The 14,274-nt window shown below is 37.5% G+C and overlaps 1 protein-coding gene across 14 annotated transcripts in view; it reads right to left on the reverse strand.

Annotated features, from left to right (window-relative positions):
- Positions 1–14,274, reverse strand: part of NUMB (NUMB endocytic adaptor protein) — a 190,448-nt gene that overhangs the window by 91,779 nt on the left and 84,395 nt on the right. The gene's annotated exons all lie outside the window — the stretch shown is intronic.

Raw genomic sequence — 14,274 nt, forward strand, 5'->3', positions numbered from 1 at the left:
CAACATAAGTATTGCTACCTTGGCTTTCTTTTCACTTCCATTTTCATAATAAATGCTTTCCTATCCCTTCCCTTTCGATTTGCATGTGTCTTCAGGTCTGAAATGAGTCTCCTATAGGCAGCATATAAATGGGTCTTGTTTTTTAATGCATTGTCACCCTATGTCTTTTGAGTGTTTAGTCTATTTACATTCAAAGTAATTATTGACAGGTATATATTTATTGCCATTTTGTTACTTATTTTATGGCTGCTTTTGTAGTTCTTCTCTGTTCCTTTCTTCTCTTGCTCTCTTACGATTTGCTGGCTTTCTTTAGCCATATACTTGGATTCCTTTCTCTTTATTTTTTGTATATTTACTAGTGGTTTTTGATTTGTTACCATTAGGTTTGTATATAACCTCTTAGGCACATAGCAGTCTATATTAAGTTGATGGTCACTTAAGTTTAAACCCATTCTTTACTACCCACCCCCCGCCATGTTTTAGGTATATGGTGAATCCCTTGACTGATTTTTATAGATATACTTAATTTCACTGCTTTGGTGCTTCCTACTTTCTTACTCCTGCTTATGGTCTTTCCTTTCCACTCAAAGACTCCCATTTAATATTTCTTGAGAGCTTGTTTGGAGGTTCTAGTGGGGGGGGGGTGCAGCTACTTGTATACCCTTGGGTTGTCCTCTTCGACTGAGCACGCAGCTTTGGGAGAGACGCACATGGAGCAGTGAGGGAGGAAGGGGACACCCGCCTAGCCAACGAGATCAGCCAAATCAACCCTGGCGATCAGTGGGGTGACAGATGTCGCAGCCAGATCGCCCTCACATCCCCATTTAATATTTCTTGTACGGCTGGTTTAGTGATCATGGATTCCTTTAACTTTTGTTTGGGAAACTCTCTCTCTTTCTGTTCTGAATGACAGCCTTGCTAGAAAGAGTATTCTTGGCTGGTTTTTTTTTTTTCCTCTCTCTCTCTCTTTTTTTAATTTAAATTCAATTAGCCAATATATAGTAAATCATTAGTTTCAGGTGTAGACTTCAATAATTCATCAATTGCGTATAACATGCAGTGTTCATCACATCATGTGCCCTCCTTAATGCCCATCACCCAATTACCCCATTCCCCCACCCACCTCCAATCCAGCAACCCTCAGTTTGTTTCCTATAGTTAAGAGTCTCTCATGGTTTGTCTCCCTCCCTGATGACTTCCCATTCAGTTTTCCCTCCTTTCCCCTATGATCCTCTGCAATGTTTCTTATATTCCACATATAAGTGAAAACACAGAATTGTCTTTCTCTGATTGATTTGTTTTGCTCAGCGTAATACCCTCCAGCAGTTCCATCCACGTCGATGTAAACGGTATTCTTGTATATAGGTACATACACCACAGCTTCTTTTTCCATTCATCTGTCGATGGACATCTGGGCTCTTTCCATTGCTGCCTATTGTGGACATTGCTGTTATAAACATTGGGGTGCATGTGCCCCTTTGGAACATTACATTTGTATCTTTGGGGTAAATACCTAGTAGTGCAATTGCTAGGTCAGAGGGTAGCTCTATTTTTAACTGCTTGAGGAACCTTCATACTGTTTTCCGAGTAGCTGAATCAGTTTGCACTCCCACAAACAGCATAAGAGGGTTCACCTTTCCCCACATCCTCACCAACATTTGTTGTTTCCTGACTTGTTAGTTTTAGCCATTCTGACTGATGTGAGGTGGTGTCTCATTACAGTTTGATTTCTATTTCCCTGATGCCAAGTGATGCTGAGCATTTTTTCATGTGTCTGTTGGCCATTTGTGTATGTCTCCTTTGGAGAAATGTCTGTTCATGTCTTCTTCCCATTTCTTGACCGGATTATTTGTTTTTTGGGTGTTGAGTTTGGTAAGTTCTTTATACATCTTGGATAACTAGCCCCTTTTTTTTCTTTAAGATTTTCTTATTTATTTGAGAGAGAGCGAGACAGAGAGAGCATGAGTGGGGAGGAGAGGGAGAAGCAGGCCCTCCATGAGCAGGGAGCCCGATGCAGGGCTCAATCCCAGGACCCTGGCATCACGACCTCAGCCAAAGGCAGATGCTCAACCAACAGAGCCACATGAGCGCCCCGGATACCAGCCCTTTATCTGATGTGATTTGCAAATATCTTCTCCCATTCAGTAGGTTGGCTTTTAGTTTTGTTGATTGTTTCTTTTGCTGTGCATAAGCTTTTTATCTTGATGAAGTCCCAATAGTTCATTTTTGCTTTTGTTTCCCTTACCTTTGGAGACGTGTGTAGCAAGAAGTTGCTGCAGCTGAGGTTGAAGAGGTTGCTGTCTATGTTCTCTAGGATTTTGACGGATTCTTATCTCACATTTAGGTCTTTCATCATTTTGAGTTTATCTTTGTGTATGGTGTAAGAAAATGGTCCAGTTTCATTCTTCTACATGTGGCTGTCCAATTTTCCCAGCCTGATTTGTTGAAGAGACTGTCCTTTTCCCATTGGGTATTCTTTCCTGCTTTGTCGAAGATTAGTTGACCATAGAGTTGAGGGTTCATTTCTAAGTTCTCTATTCTGTTCCACTGGCTGTTTTTTTTTCCTTTTAGCACTTTGAATGTATCATGCCACTCTCTTCTGGTCTGAGAAGTTTCTGATGAAAAATCAGCTTACAGCCTTACAGGGTTTCCCTTGTATGTGGCTGTTTTCTCATCCTACTTTTAAAATTCTCTCCTTATCACTACTTTTTGCCATTTTAATTACGATATGTCTTGATGTGGACCTCCTTGTGTTGATTTTGTTGGGGGCTCTCTGTACCTCCTGGATCTGGATTTCTGTTTCCTTTCCCAGATTTGGGGAGCCATCAGCTATTATTTCTTCAAATAAATTTCCTGTCCCCCTTTCTCTCTCTTTTCCTTCTGGGATCCCTATAATGCAAATGTTAAGTAATGTTCTAATTCTTAAACTGAGTAGTAGATGCATAAGTTTTCATTTCATTATGCTCTATACCCTACACTATATTCTTTTGGATATATCAACTATTTTATAATTTTAATTAGGTGGAAAGCAAGTCATGCAAAATCCCTTCTGAAACTGAGGATAGAGGTGGCAAGTGTAGAAATATAGATACACACACACACATAATTAAGAGACATCTAACAAAGAGTAAGAAAATAAATCACTGGGATGCCTGGGTGGTAAAGTCGGTTAAGCGACAGACTCTTGGTTTCAGCTCAAGATCGTGATCTCAGGGTTGTGAAATCGAGCCCCACAGTGGGGCTCCACTCAGCATGGAGTCTGCTTCAGATTCTCTCTCCCTTTGCCATTCCCCCTTGTGCTCTCTCACTCTCTCTCAAATAAATAAATAAATCTTAAAAAAAAAAAAAAGAAAAATCACATGTAGTTATAAAAGTTAAGTCTCACTTTTATTAAAAAGAATAAAGTCATTGATATTTAGTCTGTCCAGCCAAATCTGGAATGCCCCAGAGGCTTTTGAATGGCCTTTAGAGTTAGAACTCTTAGAGGAATGCGAATGTTTTCTTTCTAGAGTTTTTTCCCTCCTAAATTATATTTGTTGCTTTTCTCTGTTCTATAGTCACAAGTACACCTCTAACTTTAGGCCCCTCTCATATATAAATTATAAGGAAGAGTGGACAAGACAGGAGTATGCTTTAGAAAGTTTACTATGAAGAAAAAAACAACCCAAAACTACAGCACGAATTTGATATATATAAGAGATATAAAAAACACATAGGAAATTTGACCCTGACATTTAAGATTGTTTCCTTATAAGAAAAACAAACAAAAGAACAAAGTTAGCCAAAATGGTAAAAATTACTCTAATTTTTACACACTACTAATTAGCTCCAAATGTAACAATATATAAACTAAAATATAAAACTATGGGTACCATTTTGAACACCTGAAAAAAATTAGTAAACTCATATATTTCCTTAGATTAGCTAAACTTCTTTTTTCAGGAGACTAATATCACAGAGTTATTCCAAACATAGCACTAAAAGCAGAAATCACATAAATTCAAAATTATCTTGGGAATACCTCATATTATCCATAAAGTATAACACTATCTTGCAATAAATCCAACACAACCAGGGATTTTTTTCTGGTATAGAACAGTTTGCTATTTTCAACTGAACATAGTTGAAGTCGCTGGCTTATGCTTAGGAGCTATGCCATGAGAAAAGCATCTACCTAGCACTAGAACCACATGGCATGCTCATACTATGGGAGGCACAAAAATGCTATAGAGAAGAAACTCACTGAGTAGTATAGCAAAGAGAACCTAAATTTAAATTTAATTTAATTGCTTTTAACTATTTTACCATTCTCTGAACAAAGATGGTTGAATGTGAATATATATAATTCTGTATTATTCCTCACATTTGTATTCCAGAATTCTACAGGGAAAGTTATGAGAAAAAAAATAGACTGACTGTCCATTGCCAAAAACATTTTTTTGGTTCACTCACTAAAATTTAAGCTAAAAATACCATATTAAACCACCATTACCTTAAAGTAGAATATTGTACCACATGCATAAAGTATTTCATTTTTAAATTTTCTTTCTTTGATTTCTATTTATGATGTGTAACATGCATTCAAGTTATGACACCTAGAATGAAGAAAAATTCTTTTTAAAAATTTTTTTAAAGATTTTATTTATTTGAAAGAGAGAGAGCACAAGCTAGTGAGTGAGAGAGAGAGAGCATGAGCAGGGGGGAGGCGGAGGGGGAGAGGGAGAAGCAGACTCCCCACTGAGCAGGGAGCCCAGGATCATGACCTGAGCCCAAGGCAGATGCTTAACCAACAGAACCACCCAGGCACCCCCAAAATCCTTTTATTTCATCAAGTAAGTAAAAAAAAAAAATATGTAAGGAATCCTAGACTCCATGGCCAAAGGATTCAGTGTAGGTCATCTAGTCAATCTCCTATTCGATCAATGAATCCTAAGAATTCTGGATTACATTAAATATTGGTCTAACTGGCATAATTTGCCTACCAGGAAAGAATTTATAACCTATTAAGTTGCATCACTGGCTCAGTGTTCCACTTAAGAGCTGAGCCAAATGAACAGCAAGAAAGTACAGCTTCGGGGCGCCTGGGTGGCTCAGTCGTTGGGCGTCTGCCTTCGGCTCAGGTCACGATCCCGGGGTCCTGGGATCGAGTCCCGCATCGGGCTCCCTGCTCTGCGGGAGGCCTGCTTCTCCCTCTGCTGCTCCCTGCCACTCTGCCTGCTTGTGATTCCTCTCTCTCTCTCTCTGTGTCAAATAAATAAATAAAATCTTAAAAAAAAAAAAGAAAGTACAGCTTCATCACCAACAGTAAAATAAAAATGCCCAATACTAAACTTACAGGATTAATAAAATTCATTTTAAAAGTTCAGTTTTGTGATAAAAAATAATTTACAAATTAAATTCATGTAAAGGTGGAAAGAACAAAGGGATGGTTTTGGTTTTTTTTGTTTTTTTTTTTTTTAGATTTTATTTATTTGTGAGAGAGACAATGAGAGACAGAGAGCATGAGAGGGAGGAGGGTCAGAGGGAGAAGCAGACTCCCCGCCGAGCAGGGAGCCCGATGCGGGACTCAATCCCGGGACTCCAGGATCATGACCTGAGCCGAAGGCAGTCGCCCAACCAACTGAGCCACCCAGGCGCCCCGGTTTTGTTTTTTTTTAAACCAACTTCCCAAAAGAAACATTCATTTAGTTCCTATATATACATAGGTATTGGTGAATTTGAAATTTGTTTATATTCCGGTTCAACTTTTTTTAGTAGGCTATTTATGTTCGGGTATCCTGAATATACAATACTGCCTTATTTCAGAAAACTCTGCCATCTACGGCATTTTCAAAGAAAAAATTTTAAAAGCAGATTATTCTAATTTTTCAATAGCTAAAACTAAAAATTGTTTTGCTTAATCAGCTGTCACACCAGAGGTTTAAAAACAACAAATTAATCTTGGCTGTCCTAAAGACTGGTATTTGAGAAGGGAACACTGTCACAGTTTGAATATTGAAACTCTCCAGCCACATACTTCCAGCCCTGATTGCCATTTAGACCATGTGTTCTTGACCAGGGCATCATGAATCGTACATGCTCTTTAGATTTAGCAATGCCCTAAGATTATGTACAAATCTGAATGTGCATGTGTCAGTGCACTTTCCAGGGCCAGATTGTTCCACTTTCATCAGAATCTCAAAGGATAATGTAACTACCCAAAACTTAAGAACCGTGGATTAAAACAGTATTTCATGATCCTTATCTACCATTTGACTTTAATTTTCAGTTTCTGCCTTCATTCTAATCTTCCCACTCATCTTGTCCACAAAATTCTTTCTTTGGTTTTGATATGTGGCTTCTTTATTCACTCTTGAAAGATAGTAAGGAAAAACTAGAGCTTCATAAAATGAGGAAAGAACCTGTCTACTTGAAACTGCAGTCAAAGGTGGCTTCAAAAATTGAATCTGTAATATTTAAGAAACATTTTTTTTAAAGCTATCTCTTCCAAGAACTTTGTCTTTCAGTTAGTTACACAACCAATTTTATCTTTTAGTTGATCTCTTGCCTTTCTTTTTTTTTTTTTTTTTTTTTTTAAAGATTTTATTTATTTATTTGAGAGAGAGAGAATGAGAGACAGAGAGCATGAGAGGGAGGAGGGTCAGAGGGAGAAGCAGACTCCCTGCCGAGCAGGGAGCCCGATGCGGGACTCGATCCCGGGACTCCAGGATCATGACCTGAGCCGAAGGCAGTTGCTTAACCAACTGAGCCACCCAGGCGCCCGATCTCTTGCCTTTCAATTGAGAAAACAATTGGTGAACTGAATTTGCGATTCAGCTATAATCACCTTTACCTTTTAAGGCATGTTAAGACTTAACATAAAAATACATACGACAAAAAAATAATAATAATAACATCACCCCTAACCCCACAATACAAATACACATAACTGACTTCATTAAGATGGTGTTCCTTCAAGAATTAAACCTTAATTTACTTATAAAACAAAATGGTTTTCCTCTGATATAGCAAGGACCGATTTAGCAAGGAACATCCTGATTAAAAAGGGCAGAATTGCTGAGAATGCTATCCTACTTTTACACTGACTTCCCTCCTCTAAGCATCTGTTAAGTGTGGGATGAGAAAAAGGTGCTGGAATCTGGAGAGGCAGACTAGAATAAAAATATATTTGGTTCCAAGAATTTAAAAGAGAGAGACAGAAATGTCACTGGAAAAATTACAGAAATAAGAAGGTTAAAAACAGCTCTGCTCCCCTTTAACTGACAAATAACTTCACATATTATCTACACACAACATCTCTTCAATTCTTTAACCCTCTGGGATCTCTTTTCTTTCCCTCACAATCCTCTCCCCTTATCCAAGACATTAACATAAGACTTGTAAAATATTATCTTAAATCGGTCCACTGCTCTTTATCTCCACCATCAGAACCAAGGTCCAAAACAACTTTGCCTCTTACCTGACTAGTATATGCCTCCTTCTGATCAACTGTGTACAAAGTAGCCAATGTCATCTTTAAAAATGTAAAATGGATCATAGCACTGCATAATAGTTCCAAGGCTTTCTAATGCATCTTCAAATTCGATCCAAACTCTCAGCATTTGAGAAGTCAGTATGGCAGAATAATTCACATTGCCTAAGAAAAAGTGCTTGGAACAGTGCCCAGAACACCACAAATGCTGAGTAAATGTTAGCATATTAAGGTACAGCTTAATATACCTGCCTGCCTCTCTTACCTTGAGGTGACACTCCACCAACTATGAGCCTTTCAGTTAACTGAAAGCTCTTTCCCACTTTGGGCGTGCTATTTCCCTCTGTCTGAAATGCTTTTCTCTCAGTCCCTTCAACAACTTCTTTCACTCATTAATCAAGTCCTCAACCTAAATGTCTTCTCGCTGATGAAGCCCTTCTTTCTTCCTCTTTCTAAATGCCATTCTCTGTTATTCTGTATTGTACTACTCTTTTTATTTCCTTCACAGTGTTTATATTTTGTAATTTTTTTTTTTTGTTTCATTGGTTAAACTCTTGAACATCATCAAATGACTAAGCATTGATCCAATGAATTCTCTAACTTGCTTAATGTAGGAATCATTGGATTCTGTTCTTTCTATCCAAAACGTAGGTATTTATCTCCTCTTACCAACAAGCTAAGAAAATTGGTCACTAATACAAATATGTCACAGCCCATGCTATGATTCATTATATGTACACACTTCTCTTAATTGTTAATTAAACACTGTGTCCAACAATATATTATGCTAGGTGGTGGAACAACAGGTACCGGGATGAGAAACTAAAGATTATTTCCACCCTTAAGGTCTTTAAGATTTTTTACTTACTGATTTGAAAGAGAGCAGAGTGAGTGAGAACACGAGCTGGGTGGCGGAGAGGCAGAGGGAGAGGAAGAAGCTGGCTCCCCGCTGAGCAAGGAGCCCAATGTGGGGCTCAATCCCAAGACCCTGGGGATCATGACCTGAGCCAAAGGCAGACACTTAACAGGCTGAGCCACCCAGGCACCCCCATCCTTAAGGTCTTGAATGATATAAACATAGGATAGGAAAGACAAAGAAGAGGAGCATTTCAAGCAGGGGATGGGGTGGAATGAAGTGTCATGATATATACGTAAAAATGTATATTTCACCAAAACTAAGATACCAGAGATTGCAGGATATGTTGCACTAAGGAAAAAATGCTGCCAAAATTAATTAATTGTTCCTTAATTGTGAAGTATCACCAGTAATAAGATGCATACCAATATGAGAGATGGATCCCAGTTCAGAGATATTAAAGTGTAAGGAAAAGAGGAAGAGGAGAAGGAAAGACGGGGGAGGAGAAGAAAAATGACCATTCAGTTATTAATGTAAAACCAGTCTTCCAAGAATCTCAAAAAATCTCAGTGATATGGAATATTGGTTATTCACTAAAGTCTGTGATCAGGAAGGGGAGAAAAAGCCCCCAGAAAGAATGTTCACAGAGCAACATGCTTTCTTACTGTTTTCATTTGCCTTGCATATTTTTGCCTTTCCCTTTATTTTTAGCTTTTCTAAATCATTCTGTACATCTCTTATAATACAGCGCAGAGTTGAGTCTTGCTTTGTGATCCAAATTGAAAATCCTGGGTTTTTTGAAAGGTATGTTAAATATAATAAAAAGATAAATCTTTTAAAATCCACGTATTTCAAAACTGGCTGACTGACTTGTGGACTTGTGGATCATAGGCTGTGATTTAAAAAAGCAAGTATAACTAAAAATTATAATAGCAAATTAAAAACCTTAAATATATATAGTTAAAAATAATTAGGGGCGCCTGGGTGGCTCAGTCAGTTAAGTGTCTAACTCTTGATTTCAGCTCAGGTCACGATCTAGGGATCGTGGGATCAAGCCCTGCATCAGACTCTGCACTTAGCATGGAGCCTGCTTGGGATTCTCTCTCTCTCTCCCTCTCTCCCCAACCCTACCTTGCCCCTCCCCCTCTAAAAAAATAGTAATAACATTGAAAATATTCCGTTTCAAACCTTATGAACTACTTATAAATGTATAGCTTTAAATGCTTATATTAGAGGGGCACCTGGGTGGCTCAGTCAATTGAGCATCTGGCTCTTGGTTTCAACTCAGGTCATGATCTCAAGTTGTGGGATCGAGCCCTACATCAGGCTCCAAGCTCGGTGCAGAGTCTCCTTGTCCCTCTCCCTCTACTCCTCCCCCACCGGCTTGCTCTCTCTCTCTCTCTCTCTCTCTCAAATAAATAAATAAATAAAAATCTTTTTTAAAAAATGCTTATGTTAGAAAAAAGCCTAATAAGTGGTGAATTAAGCATCTATCTGAAGGAATCAGAAAAAGAAAAAAGAAAACCCAAAGAAATTTGAATAAAATTCCACTTCCAGTAACACACTAGGCTAGATTATTCACCCAATTCTCTCACTGAAAACAGCTAAAAGTGATGGGTAAAATTTTATTGCAAAAAATATTAAAAGCACTGAAGAGCTGACAAGATCATAAAGGAATAACCAGACCAAAATCTATGAGAAAGCAGAAACTCAAAGAGATAAGTGGCATAATGAAATTGTTTTTATCTTGTATACATCTGCCTAACTCACAAATTAAGCTTTAATTTTGATAATCTCTTGGGAGAGAAGAGAAATCAAAGAATAAGACCCACCCCAAATGGAAATTCTAACAAGAGATCCTTTCTCCATAAAGCTGGGACCCCCCCATCCAAAAGTTTCATGCTCAGGAAAAGACTGAACAGGATAAGTAAACCCAGGCCACCCCTTCATCACCAAAGGACAAGGAAATTTGTCTTCCGGATGCAGAAGAGAACAAGGATTCCTAAGAGGTTGTAAAGAAAAGCAGGCCCAGACACATATTTGCAATCCAAAGTCACCCCAATAGGGTGGTCCAAAACCTCAAAGGATAAATTTAGTCACCAAATTGCAGTACCTTGCGATATCTGGGGGGAAAAAAACTAAAGGTATATCCTCTTGAAGCAATGTGTTTCCTTCCTGGGCCTCAAAGAAGAACCACAAATATTTTTTCCAGGGAAAATAAGCAATTCACAGTAAAAGCCTCACACAGGATAAATAAAAAGAAATCTATACCTAGACACAGCATATGAAACTTCAGAAAACCAAAAAATAAAGAGTTCAAAAGAAGCAAGATGTAAAAACAAAACAAAACACAACACATTCACTTAAATGAATAATTATTAGGCAGCTGATTTATCAATAGCAACAATGGAAAGAATTATCTCTTTCAATGATTACAAAAACACTGCCAGCCCATAATTTTATACCTAATGAAATATCTATCCAAAAAAAGTGACATAGATTTCAGACAAAATAGCTGAGAGTTTACTACAGAAAATCCCATTAAAGAGAATTCTAAAGAAAAAAAATCTCCAAAAAGAAAGAAGTGATCCAGATGGAAAAATCTGAATTCCCTGGAAGAATCAAGAGCACACAAAGTTGGAACTGACATCAAATTCAGAGGTTCACTATCACCATTTTCTGCCATGTAGACTGAATAGTAGAAAAGCCAGTGGACAACAAGAGGAAAAGAAGACTCAAAGGAAAAAGAAAGAAGGTCCTGGTAGCACTGTAAGCCCCTGGGTCCAGCTGTTCCCACAGCCTACTGAAATCCTGTCCTTGGAAAATATGAGATACCCTAATGTTAGATTCTGCTTTTCACTTAAAAAGTGTGTAAAGGAGGGGCGCCTGGGTGGCTCAGTCCGTTAAGTGTCTGCCTTCAGCTCAGGTCATGATCCCAGGGTCCGGGGATCAAGCCCCACATTGGGCTCCCTGCTCCGCAGGAGGCCTGCTTCTCCCTCTCCCTCTGCCCCTCCTTGTGTTCCCTCTCTCGCTGTGTGTCTCTCTCTGTCAAATAAATAAAATCTTAAAAAAAAAAAAAAAAAGTGTGTAAAGGAGAAAGGCCAAAAATTAATAAAAAAAAAGAAAACATATAATAAAGAAAATCAAAGTCAAGCACTGGTTTTTGATAAAGCTAAGAAAATATATAAACCCTCTAATAAGACTGATGAAGGAAAACAAAAGTCACAAAAAATATTAGGAATAAAAAAGAGAAATACTAAGCAGAAATTTAAAAGATAAGAAAAGAATGAACAACTTTATGCCAAATACAGACAAAATGGATGGATTCCTAAAAAAGAAAATTTTTTTTCTAAAAACTGCCCTAACTAGAAACAGAAATTTTTAAAAAAACCATTTAGAAAACTGAATACATACCTCCTCAAAAAATACTAAGCCCAGACAGTTGGAACAGAAGTTCGACCAAACTTTCAAGAAACAGATCATTCTAGTCTTATATAAATCCTTAGGGGAGGCAGGGGAAGGAAAGGAATAGTTCCCAACTCATTCTTTGAGGCTGCTATAATCTGAATACCAAAATCAAAGATAACATAAGAAATAAAATTATGGGCCAATATCACCCATGCACTTAGATGCAAAAATCTAAATGAAATACTAATAAACTAAATCCACTTGCATATAAAAAAAGACCATCATATTAAGTTTGGTTCATTCCAGCAATGCAAGGATAATTCAACATAAGAAAACCTATAAATGCCATTCACCACCTTAACAGAATAAGGAAGGACAACTATATGATCTTCTCACAAGTATAGAAAAAGTGGTAATACTCGATCTTCACAAACAAAAAACATCTCAGCCAACTAGCAACAGAAATGTCTTTAACGGGGTGCCTGGGTGGCTCAGTCGTTAAGCGTCTGCCTTCAGCTCAGGTCATGATCCCAGGGTCCTGGGATCGAGCCCTGCATCAGGCTCCCTGCTCCACGGGAAGCCTGCTTCTCCCTCTCTCACTCCCCCTGCTTGTGTTCCCTCTCTCGCTATGTCTCTATCTGTCAAATAAATAAAATCTTTAAAAAATAAAAAAAAAAGAAATGTCTTTAACCTATAGAGCATCTATCAAAAATCTACAGTAAACACTATCCTTAATAGTGAAACATAAGATGCACTTGCTTTTAAAAATTAAGTGCAACATAAGAATGCCCACTATTAACACTTGTATTGAATACTGTACTGGAATTCCTAATTAGCACAGTAAGGCAAAAAAAAGAAAAGATGTAACTACTGGGAAGGAAGACACAATTTGCATTCACAGTATTTTAATAAAATAATTTAATAAGGTGACTGAACATAGATCTGTATTATATACCAAAAAAGCTTACATCAGCAAATAGAAATGGAAAGGAAAAACAAAAGAGGAAAAATACACTATTTATGATAGTAATAAGAAATATGATATCTAATCATTCAAAGAGAAGACCTGAGAGAGATTTACGGAGAAAAAGAAAAAACTTTACTGAGAGATATTTTTAAATATTTAAATAACTAGAAAGACATACCATGTTCAAGGACAGTAAGACTCAGTATCATGAAATAAAGAGAATTAAATGCATGTGTACATTAAAAGTTACAAAGATCTCTAAAAAAAAAAAAAGTTACAGAAATCTTGGGCTCATATACAAGGCAAGTCCCGTTTTATTTATTTTTTTAAAGATTTTATTTATTTACTTGGGAGAGAGACAGAGAGAGAGCACAAGCAGGGAAAGGGGCAGAGGGAGAGGGACAAGCAGACTCCCTGCTGAGCAGGGAGCCCGACACGGGGCTCAATCCCAGGACCCTGAGATCATGACCTGAGCCGAAGTCAGACGCTTAAGTGATTGAGGCACCCAGGTGCCCTACAAGGCAAGTCCCATTTTAAAATTATAGCTTTGGAATATTTGCATACCTTGACTAAATTACTACCATTTATGGGTATTTTTGCAATTGGTATAAACTTCTTAGTCACTAATCACAGATATTTTAACTGAATTGTAGTAATAGTGGATATGGCACTTCAGAATTCTTACAGTTGCAATAAAGAAGTATGAGTGAAGAGTATATGATCAGTACACGGCTGAGTTCTAGCTGAATGTGCTGTGGCCCCACTGGTTCAAAGAACAATCAGTGTGCACATTCAACACAATGTTAAGTTCTGGTAACTACTCCTGCAAGTGATGAAATGTTGCTAACATTTTACATAACACATAAGGTTTTGGTTCTTGGTAATTATATGTGAACACTGCCAAAATATCTCCTTAAAAGCCACCTAAAAATGTAAACATTTATTCTGAATATAAATTGCATCTATAAGAGGAAAACAGACAAAACACATTCATAATACAATGATCATATGGGGCTCATAGGGTATCTATAGTGGACCTATGTACAATCCTCATACATAAAATATACTTCTACGTGTGAGATCCATAAGCAGTTGTCCAGTTTGCTCTACCATAGATCTAAAATTGATCAAATGTATGATCTTCCTTAGGTCTAACTTACTCAAATTTAATTTCGGTTTATGTGAATTTTGTGATATCTTATATTGCTGCTTAAACTTTCCTTATTCAAATTCCTAATAGAATTAGAAGTAACAATCATTTGTTTTACTAACTGCTAGGAGATGATAATACCAGTAGCTAACATTTATTGAATGCTTACTATATGTCAGGCACTGTTTTAAGTGCTTTTGTATATATTAAATAATTTAATCTTCACAACTTTACCAGGTGGATCATATTACTATCACCATTTTACAGGCAGGAAAACTGAGGTACAGAAAAAGTTAAGTCACTTTCCCAATGTCACACAAGTAAGTGGAAAAGCTTAGGGGTTCATACCCAGGAGTCTGTCTCCAGAGCCCAGACCCTCAATTACTATGTTACACCTCTTTTCACAATATTTAAAAGATACA

This window comes from Halichoerus grypus, chromosome 8, assembly GCF_964656455.1.
Source record: "Halichoerus grypus chromosome 8, mHalGry1.hap1.1, whole genome shotgun sequence".
Classification (NCBI taxonomy): domain Eukaryota; kingdom Metazoa; phylum Chordata; class Mammalia; order Carnivora; family Phocidae; genus Halichoerus; species Halichoerus grypus.